This window comes from Bufo gargarizans, chromosome 2 (assembly GCF_014858855.1).
Source record: "Bufo gargarizans isolate SCDJY-AF-19 chromosome 2, ASM1485885v1, whole genome shotgun sequence".
Taxonomy (NCBI): domain Eukaryota; kingdom Metazoa; phylum Chordata; class Amphibia; order Anura; family Bufonidae; genus Bufo; species Bufo gargarizans.
Genome location: NC_058081.1, coordinates 620,275,653 through 620,299,155, shown reverse-complemented (window position 1 = coordinate 620,299,155; position 23,503 = coordinate 620,275,653). Strand labels below are relative to the sequence as shown.

The 23,503-nt window shown below is 43.0% G+C and overlaps 1 pseudogene; it reads right to left on the bottom strand.

The window, feature by feature from the left end:
- Positions 1 to 23,503, bottom strand: part of LOC122926206 — a 139,325-nt pseudogene that overhangs the window by 58,413 nt on the left and 57,409 nt on the right.

The window sequence follows — 23,503 nt, the reverse complement described above, 5'->3', positions numbered from 1 at the left end:
TCGACGCTCAAGGCAGACCTAGGAGCAGGGAGCCTACCAGCAGGCAAAGCCACCCTGGGAACGAGGCCGAACACAGATCCTCGCTCCCGAAGCTAAGCAGCAGGTCTGCGGCTGATGGGAGACCAAGTGCGCCTTCGGCGCCCCGTTACAGATTCATACTGCTGATGAGGACAGCAAAGTCTTCTTATCTCTCATTCCTGTGGTGGAGAGGACTAGCAAAATGGTGCAATACCAGGTCCTGGTGGAAAAATTGCTCCAAAAATTTCCAGCTGACAACGCTGGCGACAGAGTACGTAGTTCCTTGGCCAACCGAGGAGTTCCAACAGAGGCAGGGCAACACTCTCCAAGGCCTGGGACAGTTTCATGACACCCCACCAGCACCAGCACCCTGATACGTGGCCTACTGTCACAAGGAGGGAAACATTTTGTAAGATAGTGAAGGAGTACATAGCAGACCGTGTCTGCGTCCTCAATAATCCCTCTGTGTCTTATAACTATTGGGTGTCCAAGCTGGACACATGGCACAAACTGGCGCTCTAATCCTTGGAGGTGCTGGCCTGCCCTTCCGCCAGCGATTTGTCAGAGCAGGTATTTAGTGCTGCTGGGTGCATAATAACTGATTAGCGCATCCGCCTGTCAACTGAAAATGCTGACAGGTTGACTCTTATCAAAATAAACTGACTTCTCTAATCCACCAGAGGAAAGCTGCTGAACATTAAGGCACTTTTAATGTGGCTTTTATGGTGTATTGAATACTATACTATATTCCACCACAAAAAAGGGTATATGGTTCAATCTTCCTTTTCTCGTCTTCCTCCTCATCCTCCATCATATCAACATGCTTATTAGGCTGCCCTCGCTCCTAATGTTTTAGAGGTCAGCAGCAGGCCCTCAACCATAATTTTTTCGATGGTAAGCTAGGCAGCAGGCCCTCAACCATAATTGTTTTAATGGTCAGCTCAGCAGCAGGCACTCGCCACTAATGTTTTAGAGAGTCAGCTCAGCAGCAGACCCTCACCCCTAATTTTTTAGATGGTCAGCTCAGCAGCAGGCCTTCACCCCTCATGTTTTAGATGGTCAGCTCAGCTCAGCAGCAGGCTCTTGCCCATAATGTTTTAGATGGTCAGCTCAGCAGCAGGCCCTCGCCCCTAATGTGTTAGATGGTCAGATCAGCAGCCGGCCCTCGCCAATATTGTTTTAGAGGGTTACCCGCAGGCCCTCGCTCCTAATGTTTTTGAGGGTCACGGACATCAATCATAATTTTTCAAGTGTGTGTATGATGCCCTCCTTTATGTACAGGGCCGTCTTTACCAAGGGGCAAAAGGGGCAGCTGCCCTGGGCCCAGTTGCTCCTGGGGGGCCCAAGGCAGCTGCCTCTTAAGCCCTGCTAGCTACTGCCCCGGGTGTCAGGCTTAGGGTTGCCACCTTTTCTTCAAGCCAAACCCGAACAGAAGGGAGGGAGGGCCCCCTTCCAGGCCCCGCCTCCAGCCACGCCCATGTCCCGCCTCCAACCATGTCCCGTCTCCACCCCTGGTCGCTGTCGCACCGCAATCGTTACGCCCCTGATCCCATGCCTGCGCTGTCCCTTTTAGTATTCGCTGCAGGCGCGGGATTTACGGGACGAAGAGGAGAACTTGGACGTCAATCAACTGGACATGGGCGTGCCACTGACAAAGGGTGAATAGACTGAGCCTCTAGGTGCTGCAGGAACGCCCTCATAGCACCTATAGGCTCATTAGCATATTATAAGTCTTTATTTTAAGAGAACGGCGGCAGCGGCAGGGAGTTATAAAACATACTGTTATGTAGTATTAGCACATCGCTAACCTCAGTCAGCTACATAACATAACGTTTTTTCTGATGATTGACAGATTCAGAAACCTGTTTAATGGGCTTCTGTCCCCCCACTAAACTCTTTTTTTTGGCTTCTTATAATCCCTATACTGCGATATATGAATACATAATGTTATTAGTCATTTTGGTTTAGTAGATAATGAATAAAACAGACTTTTATAATATGTAAATTACCTGTCTACCAGCAGGTAGGGCGGTTACTTGCTGGTAGCAGCCGCATGCTCTTTTCATAATGACGCCCCCTCCTCATGTCGATTGACAGGGCCAGCGAACGCGATCGTTCTCTGGCTGGCCCTGTCTGGTATCAAGATCTCGCGCCTGCGCCGTAACGGTCTTCAGTTGGTGCAGGTGCACTGAGAGGAGGACACTCGATCGGCCGCTCCATCCTCAATGCGCCTGCGCCGATGACGTCACATCTACACCCGGCGCAGGCGCACTGAGGATGGAGCGGCCGAGCGAGTGTCCTCCTCTCAGTGCACCTGCACCAACTGAAGACCGTTACGGCGCAGGCGCGAGATCTTGATACCAGACAGGGCCAGCCAGAGAACGATCGCGTTCGCTGGCCCTGTCAATCGACATGAGGAGGGGGCGTCATTATGAAAAGAGCATGCGGCTGCTACCAGCAAGTAACCGCCCTACCTGCTGGTAGACAGGTAATTTACATATTATAAAAGTCAGTTTTATTCATTATCTACTAAACCAAAATGACTAATAACATTATGTATTCATATATCGCAGTATAGGGATTATAAGAAGGCAAAAAAAAGAGTTTAGTGGGGTGACATAAAACATTTGAATTGTGTAATTGTATGTAATAGTTTCTATGTATACCTTTTTAGAAGTGAGTGACAGACTAGGACAGGTGTCAGGACTCAGGAGTTAGGACTGTCTTGGTCAGGTTGTCTGCATGTAGGGCACAGTGGGCACTTGGCTGGCCACTACATGGGCAGGCTGCTGGAGCTGGGCTGGAGAGGAGAAGTAGAATGATTTCTCCCACGGAGCTCCCTCTGCCTCTCTCTCTGATGTCATCACTTCCTGTTCCTTATCAGAGAGAGAGGGAGGGAGGGACTGGGAGGCAGAGGAGGAGCCTGAACAGTGAGTGAACACACAGCGCTGCCTGGCATCACTGGAGGATGGAGGAGGAGGAGGAGGAGGAGGGAGGAGGAGGGAGGGGGGAGGCTCGGGAGCGCTGCGCTCAGCTGATCACCCGGAGTGACAGCTTAAATATGCGATCGGAGTCTCGGTCGGACCACACTGCAGTTTGAATGAATAATCCTGTGCCCGGGTCTAAGAAAGGCTTGTACCCGGGCACAGGATTACAAACCCGGACTGTCCGGGTGAATCCCGGACGGGTGGCAACCCTAGTCAGGCTGTCGGCTACAAAGGCATCATGATCGTACTGTGTTAATGATCTTAATTCTAGGACCTTAATGAGTTTTGCTTTAGGACCTTAATGACATCATTACCATGTGACCAGTAACCTAGCAATTACTGGTCACATGGCTATGAGGTCATCACAGGTCCTACAGAAGTTAACTGTGGAGCTTTTTTGTGTAAAGATTACATCAGAAAAAGGTGACAGGGGCTGTTATGTTAATATACTGTAAACTACTGTATAGTGGGGTGCTGTATATTGTGTGGTGGGCTGTATATTGTGTGGTGGGCTGTATATTGTGTAATGGGCTGTATATTGTGTGGTGGGCTATATATTGTGTAATGGGCTGTATATTGTGTGGTGGCCTGTTTACTGTGTGGGGGCCTGTATACTGTGTGGGGGGGCCTGTATAGTGGGGGGGGGAGTGCTATACTGCTTGTAACGGCACCGTTTCAGCAGACAAGGGGTTAAAATCCGTTTAGGCGATATGCCCCTTTCCGAGAGACAGGCACAGCTACTGCAGAACACCAACCTCCCGAACTGGATACAAAATAGCACTCCAAACTGGAACCTCGCAAATAGCTGTCAGCAGGCGAACAGGAAAAGCATTCAGTCGGCTTACACTCCTGGCAATCAGTCTCCAACAGCATACATGGAATCCCCCCAATAACGAGACAAGGCTCCGTGTTGAGGGTCAAGCAGTGCTCTGACTGTACTTCAAGTACAGCCTCTTTTATTGATAAAAAAACAAACATAGTATTGCCCACAGGGTTTTGAAATCCAACCAATCAGTAATTCACAACACACACAATGTAAATACAGCAATCAATCGTTCCCGCCCCCTAGAGGACCAGAAGGGAGACTGCGACACAGGACAGATACAACATATCCCCACAATGCATCATGGTTTCCTCCTCTCTACCTGGGAGACGACCGAAGACAATCCAATTATCTCTCAGGACAAAGGGGAGATCACCAATACACATGTGGAGACAACAGGACAGACATCACCATTTAAACACACAATGGGACAATGGGACAATAGAACCACACCCAGCATATTCCTCCCAAGCTGACAAGTTACACTTATTATAAGTTGTTATAACTTTGTGAGGTTACATTGTCCATACATATAACTTACATCAATTTAAACAGTATAACTTGGGGGACAAACCTATCCAAAATTCCCTGGAATAGGTTCAGGGGTTTAAAAGTTACTATGGGCCATAATCCTGAGGCAAGAGGCTTTTAAACAGCCCCCTCCAAAACCCAGTGGCGAGGTTGGTTTCGCCACACATCTCCCCCCCCCCCCAGGGAAGACTAACCAGATACCTGACCTCACGCCGGTCGGTACCTGAGTTAGTCTGGCAGGCCACCCACAACAAGATACTGGACCTGCTGAATTTCATAGCCTGTCTCTGTCCAGTGAATCCACCAAGATTAGATTTGTAGCTGGTACTCCCGGTCTCTGAGTTGCTCCCTGGCTTTGAGTGGAGGTTGCTTTGTGGGCAGGGATCAGCGGGACTCTGCCCTGGTACCAGCGCTACCATGGAAGAAGAAGCCTGGTTGGAGTCTGGTTGTTGGAGGGGGAAACCGACTGTCTCCCCTTTGGCTAAACAGCCCGGTTGCTGGGGGACAGGAACGACTGTCCCTACCCCCTGTGCTGTAAGTGCAGAGACCACAGTCCCATCTGCACAGTTGTGGGGCTTACTGTCTCCCCCTGGTGAGTTAAGCCGCCGCTGGGGAGAGGAGGTAACGTGCTCCTCTCCCATGCATACTTCCAGCCGCCGGGGAGGGCGACCGACCGCCTCCGCTCCCAATACAGTGTCCTGCTGCTGGGGAAAGGAGGCTGGGCTCTCTATTCCCTGTAGGACACTCTGCCGCTGGGGGACAGGACTGACTGTCTCTGCCTCCTGTAACTCTGCCTGCTGCTGGGGAATGGAGACTAGGCTCCCAATTCCCTGCAGGACCGGTGGAGAGACCTCGGTCCCATCTCCACCGGCCACCTGGGGTTCTTCCCAGTAAACATCAACAATATCCTCCCAGCTGAAGGGCTCTGGACCTGGGTCTGACTTCTTGCTGTCCTGCTGAGCCTTCCCAATGGAGTGGAAGAGATCTCGGTAGTCCTGCTCCAGTTCCCACTCCAGGGTTGCTAGGTGAGCCAGGTCTTGCTCTACCTCATGGGGGTCATCCCACTCATGCCTAGCCTCCCTCTCATAGAAAATGTCCTGAAGTCTGGACTGTGCAGGGCTCCCGAAGTCAGGCTCTGCAAAGGACTCCCATAACAAGCCAGGACCATCAAACTCCTCTCCCTCTGGCTTGTCATGCTCAGCTGTCCAGGGTATAAACTGTGCCACATACCACCAAAGCGCCTGGTAGGCATCCTCCAGCCATAGCTCCTGCCATACCCGGTGCTCTAGTTCCTTCACCCATTCCTCCAGGGGCTGCTCTCCCAGGAAGGACATCCGCAGGGCCACTTGCTTCTGCAACCGCAGCTCTTCACTGGGGAGACTCTCACCTCGCTGGTATTGTACATTATCCAGGGCCTGGTACCAGATACATTTCCTTAATGCATCCCGGCCATCCAGGTCCTCCTCTTCGTATAACACTGCTGGTTCCATCCTGTTGCTTTTAGGGTCGCTGTACTGGGACATGCGTTGCCCTTAAATTGTAAAATCCAAAGAAATGGTGTCTCCTGTAGCTGTCCTTCTGGCTGTAGGAACGATCCCGCTGCTTGCCACCAATGTAACGGCACCATTTCAGCAGACAAGGGGTTAAGATCCGTTCAGGCGATATGCCCCTTTCCGAGAGACAGGCACAGCTACTGCAGAACACCAACCTCCCGAACTGGATACAAAATAGCACTCCAAACTGGAACCTCGCAAATAGCTGTCAGCAGGCGAACAGGAAAAGCATTCAGTCGGCTTACACTCCTGGCAATCAGTCTCCAACAGCATACATGGAATCCCCCCAATAACGAGACAAGGCTCCGTGTTGAGGGTCAAGCAGTGCTCTGACTGTACTTCAAGTACAGCCTCTTTTATTGATAAAAAACAAACATAGTACTGCCCACAGGGTTTTGAAATCCAACCAATCAGTAATTCACAACACACACAATGTAAATACAGCAATCAATCGTTCCCGCCCCCTAGAGGACCAAAAGGGAGACTGCGACACAGGACAGATACAACATATCCCCACAATGCATCATGGTTTCCTCCTCTCTACCTGGGAGACGACCGAAGACAATCCAATTATCTCTCAGGACAAAGGGGAGATCACCAATACACATGTGGAGACAACAGGACAGACATCACCATTTAAACACACAATGGGACAATGGGACAATAGAACCACACCCAGCATATTCCTCCCAAGCTGACAAGTTACACTTATTATAAGTTGTTATAACTTTGTGAGGTTACATTGTCCATACATATAACTTACATCAATTTAAACAGTATAACTTGGGGGACAAACCTATCCAAAATTCCCTGGAATAGGTTCAGGGGTTTAAAAGTTACTATGGGCCATAATCCTGAGGCAAGAGGCTTTTAAACAGCCCCCTCCAAAACCAGTGGCGAGGTTGGTTTCACCACACTGCTGTACTGTATAGTGTGGGGGGCTGTATCGTGTATAGTTTGGGGTGCTGTATACAGTGAGGTGTTGTATACAGTGAGGTGTTGTATACTGTGGGCTGCTATACTGCTCTACTATATACTGTGGGGTACTGTATAGTGTGGGGTGCTAAACTGAATACTGTGTGGTGCTGTATACTATAGGGTGCTATACTGCATACTGTGTGGTGCTGTATACTATAGGGTGCTATACTGCATACTGTGGGGTGCTGGGGTGCACTGTAACACTAGGGTGAGCCGAGCCCTGGTCTCCTTCCTGCAGAGCGGTGCCCACTTCCAGCCTGAGCCCAGCTGCCCAGAGTACTGCTCCTGAGCCGCTGGAGTCTTCAGAACTAGAAGTATTTACAGTCATTCACTGTACTCTACCAGATGTGTGGATTTTTTGTGTGTGTGTTGTGGTGGAGGGTGTGATTGCCTGCTAAGGTGTGGGAAGGCGGGATCCAGGGGACCCAAGTAAATTTTTGCCCGGGGTCCAATCAATATTAAAGACGGCCCTGTTTATGTATAATAAAGGGTGTATTGGAGCATCGGTTCCATGTAATTTTTGGCAGCCCTTTCACTTAGTGCATAGACTTTATGAGTGTAGGAGTTCCACTACCTGAACAATTGTACCACAATGTGAATGAGGGCCTCCATTATGTGATATACAGGTTGTATTGGAGTACCTCTTCCTTGTGATTTTTGGCAGCACTTGCACTTTATATACAAGTAAATATACAGGAATGAATGTTTCCTAACAATTTTTCCTCTAAAACAGATTTTACCTTTGGTTTTGTGCATATTATTGTCAGTCTGTAAAATTGGCGTACTACTCGAATTGTTCCCAGCAGCAACCTGGGAGTCCAAGATGCATCCAGACATCCTCCCCATGCTGTTCCCAAACCATTTCAGTGGTGTTTCCATCAATTTCTGACCTTTTCATGTGAACCAGATACCCTCCCGTCTTCAGAGCAGGGGGGTGCCTGATTTAATGCTTGGGTTCTCCCATTGACTTCTATTATGCTCGGTAGAACAGCCGAGAATCCTGAGGTGTTCTACTCGAGCACCCGAGCAGTTTGGTGCTCAATCAACACTAGTCATAACCTCGCAATATGGACACAATACATTAGTAAGTGTCTCGTATAAACTTTCTCTACATTTATAAATGCCTCTTGCTGAAGTAAGACAACCCCTTCATCCTCTTAAATCCCCACTAGTAGTGGCTAATTTAATCCTATGGTACAGATTCATTTTTAATGCCTAAAATAAAGACAGCAGAAGAAGCTTCAAATTTATCACAGTGATTACAGTTCATTTACATGATCAACACATCTCCTCTTTAAAGCATCTGTTGGCTGGCTTATTTTATATTAAAAAAATTAGCAATCAACGTATGGCACGTATCAATACCTTATTGAAGATTTTAAAGGCACAACAATGAAGAAACACAATTTATGATATCCGTAGTGCAAACAGGGGAAGACTAGAAACTTAAAATGGCCCTTGAAAAAAAAAAAAAAAAGTGACTCCAATGTTGTAGGTGGGGCAACACAAGTATATGGGGCCAATACAAGTTGGTAGGGCCAGTAATACCATAGGGCAGCACATAATACCATGCCACAGAATACCTCTCCAGAAGCTGACCCTCTGTGGTGGCCATCGATAGCTGCCACATTCTGTCATCCTTGTTCGGTTTTCTCTAATATGGATATGAAGCAGAGGGCTTAGGAGGTGAGATGTGGGCCACAGTACCAAGCCAGCCCTACCTTCAGTATGCTGCCTAGACTTCCTTTAACAATGACCCCTATAGTTCCCCCAGTAGTATGTAAATGACCAGTGACAGTGAGGAGGACTCTGGTGGCCCTATGGGCATCGTCCCACCTGGAAAATTCCCTGTAGGGTCTATGGCCAGTCCGCCCCTGAATGCAAAACACCTTTGTATACTAGACTTTACCTTTGCATACTAGACTTAAGCAAATTAACAAGATTTTCTATAAGTTGTCTTGGTAAATAGATCATAGAGGAAGCCATGTTTTGATTAGTCAATTTAGTATTAAAGTTTAAAAGAAATTTGAAGTTTTTGTCTCAAAGTATTATCAAATGTGCTTTTAAATGTATTTTTTTTTATTTTTTTTCTCTACATGAAAACCTATTTGTGGCATTTTCCACTTTATGTATATGCAGTGGCATACATCACACATACCTTACCTTGCAATTTTATGTTAAACTATCTTCAAGATGCATGCCTATAATGGGTGCCTCAAATAGAAGTAGGTATCTACTTAAACTTACTTCTCTTTGTGAGCTACAATGAATATGATTTCTTTATGATCAATAAGATCACTCTCAGCCGTTCTCTTCTTAGACTTATAGTCATCAATGACAAACCCTTCTCCAACTAGAGCTTTCCTAACAAACTCCTCGTCATAAGTAAAAGCCTGGAACCTTTCTTTCCCGACTGTATAGTATGTTACGCCTATAAGCCCAATTAATATGAGATGTCCTTCAGGTTTCAGCAACCTTGAGAACTTCCTGAGATATCTGATGTAATCATCTTGGTCTCTGCTGATAGCATCTAGGAGCCAAGCACTGATGATGCAATCTGCTGGTGGTAACACTATTGGATATGTTATATTTTCTTCATCAAGGTTACATTTCATCACATGTTGAATTGATGATCACACTTTTTCTTCTTTTTCTTGAAACTGGTCGCTGAAAAAAAGATATAGAAAAAATAAGGAAGATGTCTTACAGTGAATGGGACAGCATGAAAGCTTAATAGGTTTCTCTAGATTATTTTTTTATCATCTTTATTATTCAATAGAAAATACTAATATTTTATATAATATATTTATATATAATATATTTTCCATCCTATATCAATGACCCATCCCCAGCACACCATACCCAGGTGAGAGAAAGAAAACAATGAAAAAAAAACACACAAAAAAAACAGAATAATGATGTACTATTAGGGTACTTTCACACTAAGGATCTGCCTACAAATGCTGTCCGTTTGCATGCAGATTGCCGGAACTGCTTGCCGGATCACTCTGCCACAAGCGTGAAAGTAGCCTAATTTAACCAACAATTCGGGTCCACCGCTCTCCTCCACTCTGTCACCGAGGGAGGATCTTTTTTAATCTAGCTTTTTAAGATAAGGAGTCTGGCTTGAACAATATTTTACAAAATATTTGTTTATCCATTTTTTTTATGCATTCTCTGGATAATTTGCTTCTAGTACTGTTGGAAAGGCTTGCATTCAACCAAGACTGCACACTTAATGTACTAAATGTCAGGATTATACTGGACCATTCCAATCGTACTCATTATTATGATGATGATGATGATGATCATGTATAGTCTTGTATACACGCAGTCTACCCTTAGGGCCTCAATGCGCTTAGCTGGCTGATTCAACAAGGGAGGAAAAAGAAGAAGGCATGACACTTTGCCATGAGCTGCAAAGGCCTAGAGAATAAGGCACCTATTCCAGAGACCAATTTCCTAGCACTTATCAAATGGAGAGTCAAGAAGAAGGGGAGGAAGGTAGGGGGATCTCAAGGTTCAAAGGGTTCAGATGAGATATAGAGAATGTGAAAAGAACAAAATTAATAAACGTAAGGAAAAGGTATCTTTGAAATAGAAGGGACATTACCAACCGTGAATTTATAGACTAAGATTTAGGAAAACCCCCATTATATGAACCAAAAATAAGAACCATTATACAGGACTCTATGGATGAGAATATAAATCTGCGTGGATAAATGTGGATTTTTGTACGGATGTCTGAAATGTACATGTAAATAGATTAGAATTGCAAAAAATAAAGTAAGTAGAAGATATACTACCTAAACAGGTACAATGGCAGTAGGTTTCCCATTATATTTTAATAAATACTTTACCTGTTTCCTTCTGTGTCTACATAAAGTTTTGTGGCATGACCCCAATCAAATGCTCCTGTACGTGTGTCCACCCATCTTTTTAACTCCAAAATGCATCTGTCATTGGCCTTTAGCACTATGATGTTTTTGAAAAAATCACAGGCAGAATATAAAAGATGAATCAGAGAACCAGGGCTGAGGTCAATCAGTATATCTCCATTAATATGACCTATGGAAAAAAAAAAATCCAAATATTGAAACATCTAATATGTTTAGGGCCTCATGCACATGGTCCGCATCTGAGCCACAGTTTCAATGTGCTGTCCGCATCCATTGCTCCGTTCCGTAGTGCAAACAGGGGCAGACTAGGAACTTGAAAAAAAAACTAAAAGTGACCCCAATGTTGTAGGTGGGGCAACACAAGTATATGGGGCCAATACAAGTTGACACAAATAGGCAGTTATATCAATGGCTGTCCGTGCTGTTCCGCAAATTGCAGAATGCACACGGACGCCATCCGTGTTTTGCGGATCCACAATTTTTTGGACCGCAAAACACACAATGGTCGTGTGCATGTAGCCTAAAGGGCATCTGTCAGCAGATTTGTACCTATGAAACTGGCTGTCCTGTTACATGGAAAGGCCAATTATGTTATTAACCTTACAATTTTGTTTCTATTTGTCACACATGATTTTTTTTTTTATTTCATCATTTTTTAAGCCACATATGGATTTACTCATTGGAATTATTTTGATCTTTGCCATATATGTATTTAATGACTGGAACTATTCCAGATTTTTTCATGCCACATATGATTTCAATAAGAGGACCACTGCGTCCTACCTCATTTGAATAATTAACCTCATTGAATAAGTTAATGGAATCACAAATGAGATAATGACTATCACCATATAAATAATACATGGGTCATTACAATCCTCTACTTACTGATGAAGGGAGAGTTTCCCGAAACGCGTCTAAGTAGAAGCCTATAGAGGAATGTGAACTACTAACCTAGGTGCATAATTTTTACTACACCATAAGGAGTGCTCTAAAATAATTGCAAAGATTGACATCACATGACCATCCGTGTCACACTACAGACGAGCAAACCACGCCCCGGGCGCTACGAGGAACGCCGAAGACCTCACCACCAGATCGCGTCGGACCTCGTGATGAATTCTCCCAGGAACAGCTGACCGTCATCGGAGGACCTGTTCCAGCAGCGCCTGTTGGTGGGTAAGTGATCTCTGTAGCCGTAGACAGCGTGGAATGCCGCGCTCAGGCACTGAGCACCTTTCTTTCCCACAGCACCGTGCAGTATCAAAGCAATTTGATTATATTATATTGATTCTATACATACAGCCCTAGGTCAAGGAAGATCGTTCCTGGTCCAATACAAGACCAGTATTAATCAGTGCACATCTTCCCTTGTGAAGAACTATTCCACGGAGGACTATTTTTTTAATCTACTACATACCCATTCACCATATGTGGCTATTTTATTATACTTTATTTTTATTCCTCATTTAGATTTTTTATTCCAAGGAATATTTTTTATTGACTTATTTTGGACTATTTATCTAATCTATTTCATCATCAGCAAATTTCATCTATACCTATACTATTCCCATAAATAAATCAGATATAATTCTACCCTTATATGAGTGTGCCTGCTTACCTCTTTACCTTCTATTTTTTACTGTCCTGACCGGGTGAGTCAGACATAGCAGTTCTGCACCGCTACCATTTGCTTGAACAGTAGAGCCGTCTATATCATTCACCTCTTCAATTACATATCACCCACTAACCGCCAGCTCTCTGCTCAACCAAAATGAATATTTGGGATAATGCTGAAAATAAACGCATAAAAGCGGAAACATATACCATCGAAACAAGAAACATTGAAGACCAAGAACTAGATATGATAGATATATAAAAAAAAAAATGAAAATCTATTAGTCAGACAACTTAAACAACAATGGGAGATTAAAGCATTAAAACAATACATCGAACGTAAAAAAGTACTGAAAGGCTTACAATTGACAAAAACACCTGCCCAGGATTTATGGGACACAAAATTTAATATGGAATGGGATACACTATTATACGAACAATCCCTGTCACTTATGCACCTAATTATAAAAAGGAGATCTTTTATATTTAAAGAAATCACAGCTCAACTAGATGAAATTAAAACTAAAATGGAAAAACCTTCAAAAAATGATGATTATAATAGTTGGCAACATAAACTCTGTAGTAATCTTGATAAAGCAGAACAAGAGATTATGGATAAAAAGAAAAGAAAATTAAGAAATAATATTTACCAAACTCAACAAAAAAAAGAACAAAGAGATAAACAAGATAACAATCCCATAAATAGGGAAAAGGACAATCACAGAGAAAGAGAAGATAACGCTCAAGGTAGCTCTTCCCAAGGACAAAACAAATACCCAATACACACTAGTAATAGATTTGAAATATTGGAGGAACAAAATCATTTTTTAGATCAAACTCCCCCACACCAGAGACCTCACACTCGACAGAGACCACCTCGTTCGCCAACACCAACTCCCGAAAATCACAGATACAATTTAATACAGACAACAATCACAGGAGCAGGAACACAGATCACATCACCAACACAATCCACAACACCTGAAATGAGCACAATATCCACTAGGAGACAATCACCAAGCACAACAGAGGAGAGACAACCACCAAACAAGACAATACGAAACAAGAGAAAGAAAAAGATACGTGGAGGAAGGGGAGGTAAGACTAAAATACAACAGATAGATCACGATGAAGACACAATTATAAATTTAAGCAAAGTCACTTTAAATAAGGCCCAAAGTAGCCTACTAAACAAAGGCTTGAAATTTGCACCTACAAATACACTAAATAAATTTGACACATTTATAGGCATAGAAAAATGTATCCGTAAACTTTGTTTGAAGAAATATTATATAAAATATCCCATAATGAAAGACAACATAGCCAATAAGACATATGAACATACCTCTCTAAAATGCACATCTAAGAAATACCCTCAACAGGAAATAGGACAAGAACCGGCAGCCTTTAAACAGTATGTAGAGAGAGATATATACGCAAAATGAAAGAACAACCAAAGAAAAGGAACAATTTATCTAAAAAAGAAACGGAGGCCATAAAACAACTGCAAAAAGAAAATTATATAATAATACATCCAGCGGACAAAAGATGAGCTATCGTTATCCAAAATGTTACTGATTACAATAACGAATGCATTAGACCAGGCATGCTCAACCTGCGGCCCTCCAGCTGTTGTAAAACAGCAACTCCCACCTTGTCCTTCTGTAGGCTTAAAGCTGTAGGCTATCCGAGAAGGATGTGAGTTGTAGTTTAGCAACAGGTTGAGCCTGCCTGCAGTAGACAATTATCGGACACAAATACATATAAAAAACTGAAGAATAACCCAACAGAACAATATTACTCAGAGTTAGTACAATACTGTAAAATAGGTAAGGAAAGGGGGATCCTATCGGAAATAGAGTACAATTTTATACTAAATACGCCTCAAAGACTACCGGTACTATACTGCCTTCCCAAAATACACAAAAATAGAGATAATCCACCTGGCCACCCTATTATTTCAGGCATAGAATCATTAACCAGTAATTTATCACAATACATAGATACTCTTTTACAGCCAAGAGTCAAAAACATCAAATCCTACATCAAAGACACTATACAAATTATTAAGACAGTAGAACATAACAAATTAAAATCATATTGGCATATGGGTACGTTAGATTTACAATCACTTTATACTACTATTAATCACCAACAAGGTATAGAAGCAGTCCATAACCAACTAACCAAAGCTAAATTATTGCCAGAACAAATTGAATTTAAAGCAGAAGGCATACATTTTATACTAAATCATAATTACTTTTATTGGAATTCTGACCTTTAAAGATCCAAGGGACCGCCATGGGCACCAGATTCGCCCCCAGTTACACCAACCTATTTATAGCGCAGTGGGAGGAGGATAGCATAGCACCAAGACTGGGGACGAGTCTGGTGATCTGGCAACATTATATCGACGACATCCTTTTTATATGGCAGGATAGTGTAAATAACTTGGATACTTTCTTGAGAGAGATTAATAAAAACCCATATGGTTTAAAATTCATGCCAACTACTAGCACATCTAAAATAGAATTTCTGGATCTGCAAATATCAGTAGAAAAGGACAGACTCATATGCACCAATTATCAGAAACCAACAGCTAGGAACAGTTTCATTCAGTATGATAGTTGCCATTTACATCGCGGCTTACAAACATACCACAGGGACAGTTCCGTAGAGTCAAGAGAAACTGTACATCAGAACCCCACTTTGAACAGGAATCTGAGAAGATGAAAAAACAATTAATCGATAAAAAATACCCTATTCAATTGATAGAGACATCATTAAATAAAGTTAAGGGGATGGAAAGAAAATAATTTTTCACCAACACAACTACAAAACAAAAACAAGGAGATATACCATCTAAGATTATATTAACTTATAACCCACAATAAAAAAAAATAAAAAAAATTATAAACAATCATTGGTACCATATAAAACCAGACAAAATAATAGGGCCCATTATCACAGATACTCCACAAATCACACTCACCAAAGCTCCGAATCTAGGCCTAAAAATTGCTCCAACCATTAAACAAAACATAGGATTTTCCACAACAATTCAAGTGAAGAAATAGATAAAGGATGAGCAGTGAGCGCCTGAAACATCCAAGAAGGAAGTCTCAAGACGGCCCTGCCCTCACCCAAAAATAAACAAAATTAAGCGCCACTCTCAGCAATAGATATTATTATTGGCATTAGTGGCCCATACGCGAGCCTCAGGGTAAATATTAACTCCTAGGTGAATACCAATATATTAGCGTACTCTATGTACTATATATTAGCGGTATTTCAGGAGATAACATAGCACGAGAAAGTAAAGTATACCCTGAATTACGTGTTGAATTACAATATACACTCATTAAGTGATAAATTAAAATAGAATTAAAATCAAGGTTAAAAAAACACCCTGATGCACTCACTTTACAGGGGGTGTGCACCAGGATAAAGCTCAAGACACCTGGAGCAGATCGCCTGTAGTATGTAGAAGATATGACATCAGCGCTCCAATTGTACCAAGATGGAAACATACGGCACGTGGGACAGCGGTTCTTCGTCAATCTTTTTTTATTCCAATAAAATGGCTCAACGCGTTTCGGGGAGAAATAACAATCCCCTTCATCAGGAGCAAAGTATATAACACACTGACAGTAATGCACAAATACATAATTCCCACCTAAAACCATTCACTTCCGGTTTCGGAAACAAACCGGAAGTGATGCGTTCCATTGTATGTCAGGAACTGTATTGGCCAATATATATAATTCCCAATACTCCAGTGGCCAGTAAAGCCTGTCTTCACATTTAACAAAAAATAAAACATCAATAATAAAGAAGTTTCCGATTAGGAGCGTTCGTTCCTCGGTAAAAACGGAAGTGCGCCAACTTCCGGTAGGCCGAGGTGGAACGCATCACTTGGAACGCACTACAACCGGAAGTCGGCTAACTTCCAGTCCGGTGGAAAAAAGAATCGCGTCACTGGAACACAAGATCCACAGCGAGCATGCGTCCAACTAAAGTATGCTCGGGAATTGGATTTACTATATATTAACCATTTGATCGGGACCTTTCTACATAATGTCTGGTAGGAATGTGGGATCCATTTGAGGGAAGTGACCCTTAGTAAAGATGGATCCATATCATGATAGAGTGAAAAATGGCAGGATACACTATGGGTAGCTACTTTCCGTCGTATATTTGAACGATGGTTTTTCATCCATTCTCTCAAACACTGGGTGGTTCTACCTACATATAAAAGGTTAATATATAGTAAATCCAATTTTTTCCACCGGACCGGAAGTTAGCCGACTTCTGGTTGTAGTGCTTTCCAAGTAATGCGTTCCACCTTGGCCTACCGGAAGTTGGCGCACATCCGTTTTTACCGAGGAATGAATGATCTTGGCTGAGAGTGGCGCTTAATTTTGTTTATTTGTCTTTTGTTTATTTTTGGGTGAGTCTTGAGACTTCCTTCTTGGATGTTTCAGGTGCTCACGGCCCATCCTTTATCTATTTCTTCACTTGTTTATTAAGTGTGAAGCTTTTCTAATACTGGTCTGGGCTGCCTTCTCTATTATTATTATTGTTTTCTGGAAGATTACTATCACTTTTATTATTAACTTCTTTGTCCATTATCTGTAGTGCCTCTGCTTCTTTTACATCCAAAACAAACTTCCATAAACAGGAAATCAGAGAATTCCTAACATGCAGCTCTACTGAGGTCATATATGCCCTAAAAATGCCCATGCCAAAAATTATACTGTACGTTGGCCGTACTAAAAGTACACTCCATAAACGTGTATCTGAACACATCGCAAATATAAGAAAAGGATACGAGAAACACACTGTATGAAATCACTTCAGAATAATCCACAAAAAAGATCCTAGTGGACTAAAATACACAGCACTTAAAAAAGTGAAGAAAGATTGGAGGGGTGGAAACCATATACACAAAATGTCCAGAATAGAGTCTAGGAGGATCTTAAAATTTAATTCTGTCCTATTGAATGGGCTGAATGCAGAGATGGAGATGTTCGATTTTCTCTGACCGGGGGGCTGCCGCTCTCCGACGAGAGACCAGTGCGGTTCTTTCTACTCGCCCTGGTTTCTCCTTGGCGAGCGGTCGCCCCCTAAACCGCTCCATCTATTTGCAACCGACCACAGGTACAAGAAACAGTATAACACTTCATCCAGCTCACCTTCCTGATCAAATACATTCACCCGACTCCTGAAACCTTTGGGGTGGGTCCCCTTTGCAATCAGCGGAAAAACTTGAAACAGCAATGGTTCCAGATTCAATCGAGATCCTCTTTAAAACTTCTTCTTTATTTAAACATTCATTAACAGCAGACAGCCACATGGTGCACAAGACATGTTGACGCGTTTCGGGTACTGGACCCTTAGTCGTAACAATACAGCACAGAGAAACACACAAATTTAAATGGATATTGAGCCCACCCCTCCAAATTTCTGGGGAGGAGGGCACCTTTTCATTGGTTGTTTCACTGCAGTGAACACGCATCATCTAGACTACTAATCACCAGGTAGATGTCCTTCACATTGTGCTGAAACTCTCAAACTCATTAACCCCGTGCGGGGTATGTCTGGATGTATTTGGCTAGACAATGAGAAGGAGAGAAAAGAAAAAAAAACGCACAGTGTGAATGATGTACACACTGTGCTAAAGCTCTCAAACTCATTAACCCCGTGCGGGGTATGCCTGGATGTATTTGGCTAGACAATGAGAAGAAAAAAAATAAAATAATGCAGCACAATGTGAATGATGTACTACATATAAAAACATATGATAACATTACTAAAATAACCTAACTCATGCCAGGAGATTTTCAACACAAAGGATCTGTTCATAACCCCTGAGAGGAAGATATATATAAATGAGCATAAATATAAATATAAGAACAATATCCTCCCTCAGTAATTTACTGATAGATGTACATTAGCTCTCTTTTTAGATTTAATCCTGCTGGGACTCTGGTATTTAATCTAAATATCCAGAATGCCTCCCGCAGGAGGAGTTTTTTCCGGTGGTCCCCACCTCTTGGGGGTGCAGTAACCCTCTCAATTGCAAATGCATTGAAACTTTTGACTCTGCGGGCGTGCATCTGCACAAAGTGTCTTGCTGCATTAGAGATGTTCAAAGCGTTGGGATTACTAATATAATTCAGATGTTCCAACAACCGATTTCTAAATTTTCGCTTTGTACTCCCAACTTACTCTCCTTCCTGTATTTCTGGAAATGCTCCCTTCCTTTTCAGACACAAGCAGCATGTCAGATCTGCTTTTCTGCAGCGCAATTTTCCTGCCCCTCAACAACATCCAATCTGGGTGCCAATGATTATAATTTGCGCTTCACGTGCGTGGCGAGTGAATCCAGTATTGACTTCTTGGATTTGACACTCCATGGCTATCCAGATGAGACTGTGCATACTCGTACATACAGGAAAAAAGTGGCGGGGAATTCGATTTTGAATGCCAAAAGCCACCATCCCTTACACACCATTAAAGCGATTCCGGTAGGTGAATACATTCGGACTGCGAGAAATTGCAGTTTACCAATGTACCTGGAAGAAGAATTTAAGGTGGTGGATAAGAGATTAAAAGCAAGAAACTACCCAGATTGGATGTTGTATGATGACGATATTCTATATAATGCGTTGAAATTTGGCTGCAGAATAGTTCCTAGGAGGGCTGCTACGTTGTCCTGCTCTCTGTCCCCGTCTTTATTCACCTCCAATAACCGGATTTTCAAATAAAAAACAGAACTGGCTCAGCTATAGGGGGTTCAGCAGATGCGGGGGCAATCCATGCAAAACCTGCAACTATGTGACTCCCTTACAATCTTTTGAAAATTCTGACCACTCCTGTAGTTTCCCAATTAAAAGTTATATCAAGTGTAACACTACAGGGGTGGTCTATATTATTTGTTGCACTGAATGTGACTTGCTGTATGTTGGGAGTACAAAGCGAAAATTTAGAAATCGGTTGTTGGAACATCTGAATTATATTAGTAATCCCAACGCTTTGAACATCTCTAATGCAGCAAGACACTTTGTGCAGATGCACGCCCGCAGAGTCAAAAGTTTCAATGCATTTGCAATTGAGAGGGTTACTGCACCCCCAAGAGGTGGGGACCACCGGAAAAAACTCCTCCTGCGGGAGGCATTCTGGATATTTAGATTAAATACCAGAGTCCCAGCAGGCTTAAATCTAAAAAGAGAGCTAATGTACATCTATCAGTAAGGCTACTTTCACACTAACGTTCGGGTGTCCGCTTATGAGCTCTGTTTGAAGGGGCTCACAAGCGGCCCCGAACGCATCCGTCCAGCACTAATGCATTCTGAGTGGACGCGGATCCGCTCAGAATGCATCAGTCTGGCAACGTTCAGCCTCCGCTCCGCTCAGCAGGCGGACACCTGAACGCTGCTTGCAGCGTTCGGGTGTCCGCCTGGCCGTGCGGAGGCAAACGGATCCGTCCAGACTTACAATGTAAGTCAATGTGAACGGATCCGTTTGAATATGACACAGTATGGCTCAATTTTCAAACTGATCCGTCCCCCATTGACTTTCAATGTAAAGTCTGGACGGATCCGTCTGAGGCTACTTTCACACTTAGAAATTTTTTAACAATATAATGCAGACGGATCCGTTCTGAACGCAAGTGTGAAAGTAGCCTAAATTACTGAGGGAGGATATTGTTCTTATATTTATGCTCATGTATATATATCTTCCTCTCAGGGGTTATGAACAGATCCTTTGTGTTGAAAATCTCCTGGCATGAGTTAGGTTATTTTAGTATTGTTATCATATGTTTTTATATGTAGTACATCATTCACATTGTGTTGCATTTTTTTTTTTCTTCTTCTCATTGTCTAGCTAAATACATCCAGGCATACCCCGCACAGGGTTAATGAGTTTGAGAGTTTCAGCACAATGTGAAGGACATCTACCTGGTGATTAGTAGTCTAGATGATGGGTGTTCACTGCAGTGAAACAACCAATGAAAAGGTGCCCTCCTCCCCAGAAATTTGGAGGGGTGGGCTCAATACCCATTTAAATTTTTGTGTTTCTTGGTGCTGTATTGTTACGACTAAGGGTCCAGTACCCGAAACGCGTCAACAGGTCTTGTGCACCATGTGGCTGTCTGCTGTTAATGAATGTTTAAATAAAGAAGAAGTTTTAAAGAGGATCTCCATTGAATCCGGAACCATTCCTGTTTCAAGTTTTTCTGCTGATTGCAAAGGGGACCCACCCCAAAGGTTTCAGGAGTCGGGTGAATGTATTTGATCAGGAAGGTGAGCTGGATGAAGTGTTTTACTATGTGAACCAGTGGTTTTTCCGTGCTACACCCCTGACCCCCCGATGAGGCTGTATTACCTCTTATACTTCATTATTCACAGTATATTGCAGACCGCCACAGAGTGGCACATTGACGCACCTGTCTAAGATGGCCTTTTCTGCCATGCCTGACCGCCAGTCGAAAGCGGACTCAGTTTTTTCAGCACTAGGATCTGACTAGTTCCAAGGAATTGGATTTAAGGAGTAAACTGTATGCTCTGGAAAAGTTCCTGACACAGGAAACCTGTGTTTGGTGGGATTGCACCACTCTCACTAAATATACAAAGAAGTGTATGATCCCACGTGGATTGCGAATTAAAAAAATCCCCACCACAGTTTTTTCGGAGGACTTCGTCTCTAAATGGAATATTATTCTATCGGATTGCTCACAAAAATTAATGAAATTGATTATTGAATGTGAAAATGAAAAATTAGTGGGTTTACAATCGGATATACAATCTTGCAAAGAATCTTTGTCCAAATATAACACAAATGCGGACTTTATTACCATGGAAGAGAAAATGAAAGCCTCTATAAATCAACTAGAAGATACCATCATGGAATACAAGCATAACAAATATCAACGGGATCTCCATGATTGTATGACTAATCAGGTTTATGAATGGGGGAGGCGGGATAATGTGCATTCCACGCCCAAATCGATCCTAAAAATCGGAAAAAAGGAAAATCTCAAAGAAGAGTATCTCGGGTCAGTTTTTCTTCGGACACTGATATGTCGGACTATTCAAATACAATCGGGACTTTGGACATGGAGTCTGGTGCGTCCGTCCCTCTTACACCATCTGACACCGGGGATAATAAAGCATCATATTATAAAAAATATAAATCAGATAAGGAGAAAAGGAATCCGGTGGGTGCTTCAAAAAACGTAGAGCCAGAGCCGGACGGAAACACCAGGCAACCACCAAGATCAACCCGACTTCAAACAAAACACAAATAACTCAGGATCATTTAAATGTTTTGAATTTGTCTAGTATTGTACTTAGTAATGAACAGGAATATGTTTTGTCATTAGGGTTGAATTTTGCGCCATCCACACATTTTGACATGTTCTCTACTATATTAGACATTAATAAGTTTGTCCGAAATTTAACAGTCTCCCGACATTTCCATGATATCCCTGTTCCTGCTGATCCCCCGCCGACGCGGCGAGAGACTCAAGATGAGAATATATATAAGGATTTACTGTTTAATGAGCAGGTGTCGCTGTTTTGTCTTGCGGGGCCTCAGCAGGAACAGGGAATCGTGGAGGTGGTTAAACCGGGTAAGAAATTGAGCACCCGTAACCCCCAATTTTACCCAATCATGTCACGTACGGATAGCATGAATATATTCTAAGAGGTACTGGAAAAAGAGCTGGGAAGAATAGAACTAGATAGGAATGATGTCACCCGCTCTCAGATCCAGGCACTCACAGAATTGCAAAAATGTGATGAAATTGTAATTAAAATGGCCGACAAGGGGGGGGGGGGGGTTGTCCTGGACAGTAATGCATATAATAACCAGATGCAGGATATGTTGTCATATGCATCAACATACAAAAAAATTGGCCAGAAACCCACTTAAGGAGTATGAAATCGGGTATATGAGATTGGTACATAAGGGCCGAGATTCAGGCATATTTAATGAGACCGAATTTAGGTATTTGTGTGTTGATGCACCTGTTACTCCCATAATGCACGCTCTGCCCAAGATACATAAGGATGTCCACCCCCCCCCCCCCCATGCGCCCAATAGTGTCGGGGATGGGGTCCCTGATGGAGCGCCTGGGCAACTGGCTGGATAATCTTTTGCAGCCGTTGGTCAGGCGTACACCAGGCTTTTTAAAGGACACGGCTGATGTACTTAGAGCTATGTACAGTCTCAAATGGAAATTAAACTATAAATGGATTGCAGCTGATGTAATAGCATTGTATCCTTCTATCCCTCATAGGGTTGCCTTACTAGCCATGGATTCAGTTCTGGGTTCATAGACTACGCATGTGAAATAGCGGATTTTTTTATTAACACATAATTATTTCATGTTCAATGGCGTTTATTATCTACAAACACGTGGAGTGTCGATGGAGGCGAAATTTTCGCCCTTATTGGCAAATTTAACCATGGCATACTGGGAAGACAAATTTGTCTACAGTGTGAACAATCCGTTTTTGTCTGAATTGGTCTGGTACGGCAGATACATCGATGACCTGCTCATGATTTGGGCGGGCGATGTGTCTGCCGTCCCAGACCTTCAGTCATATTTGAATACCAATGATTATAATTTGCGCTTCACGTGCGTGGCGAGTGAATCCAGTATTGACTTCTTGGATTTGACACTCCATGGCTATCCAGATGAGACTGTGCATACTCGTACATACAGGAAAAAAGTGGCGGGGAATTTGATTTTGAATGCCAAAAGCCACCATCCCTTACACACCATTAAAGCGATTCCGGTAGGTGAATACATTCGGACTGCGAGAAATTGCAGTTTACCAATGTACCTGGAAGAAGAATTTAAGGTGGTGGATAAGAGATTAAAAGCAAGAAACTACCCAGATTGGATGTTGTTGAGGGGCAGGAAAATTGCGCTGCAGAAAAGCAGATCTGACATGCTCTTTGCGTCTGAAAAGGAAGGGAGCATTTCCAGAAATACAGGAAGGAGAGTGAAGATCCTGGGGGACAGAGACCAGGACAAGGTTCCGATTTTATCCATCAAATATAGTAAGGAATTTGATAAAAATT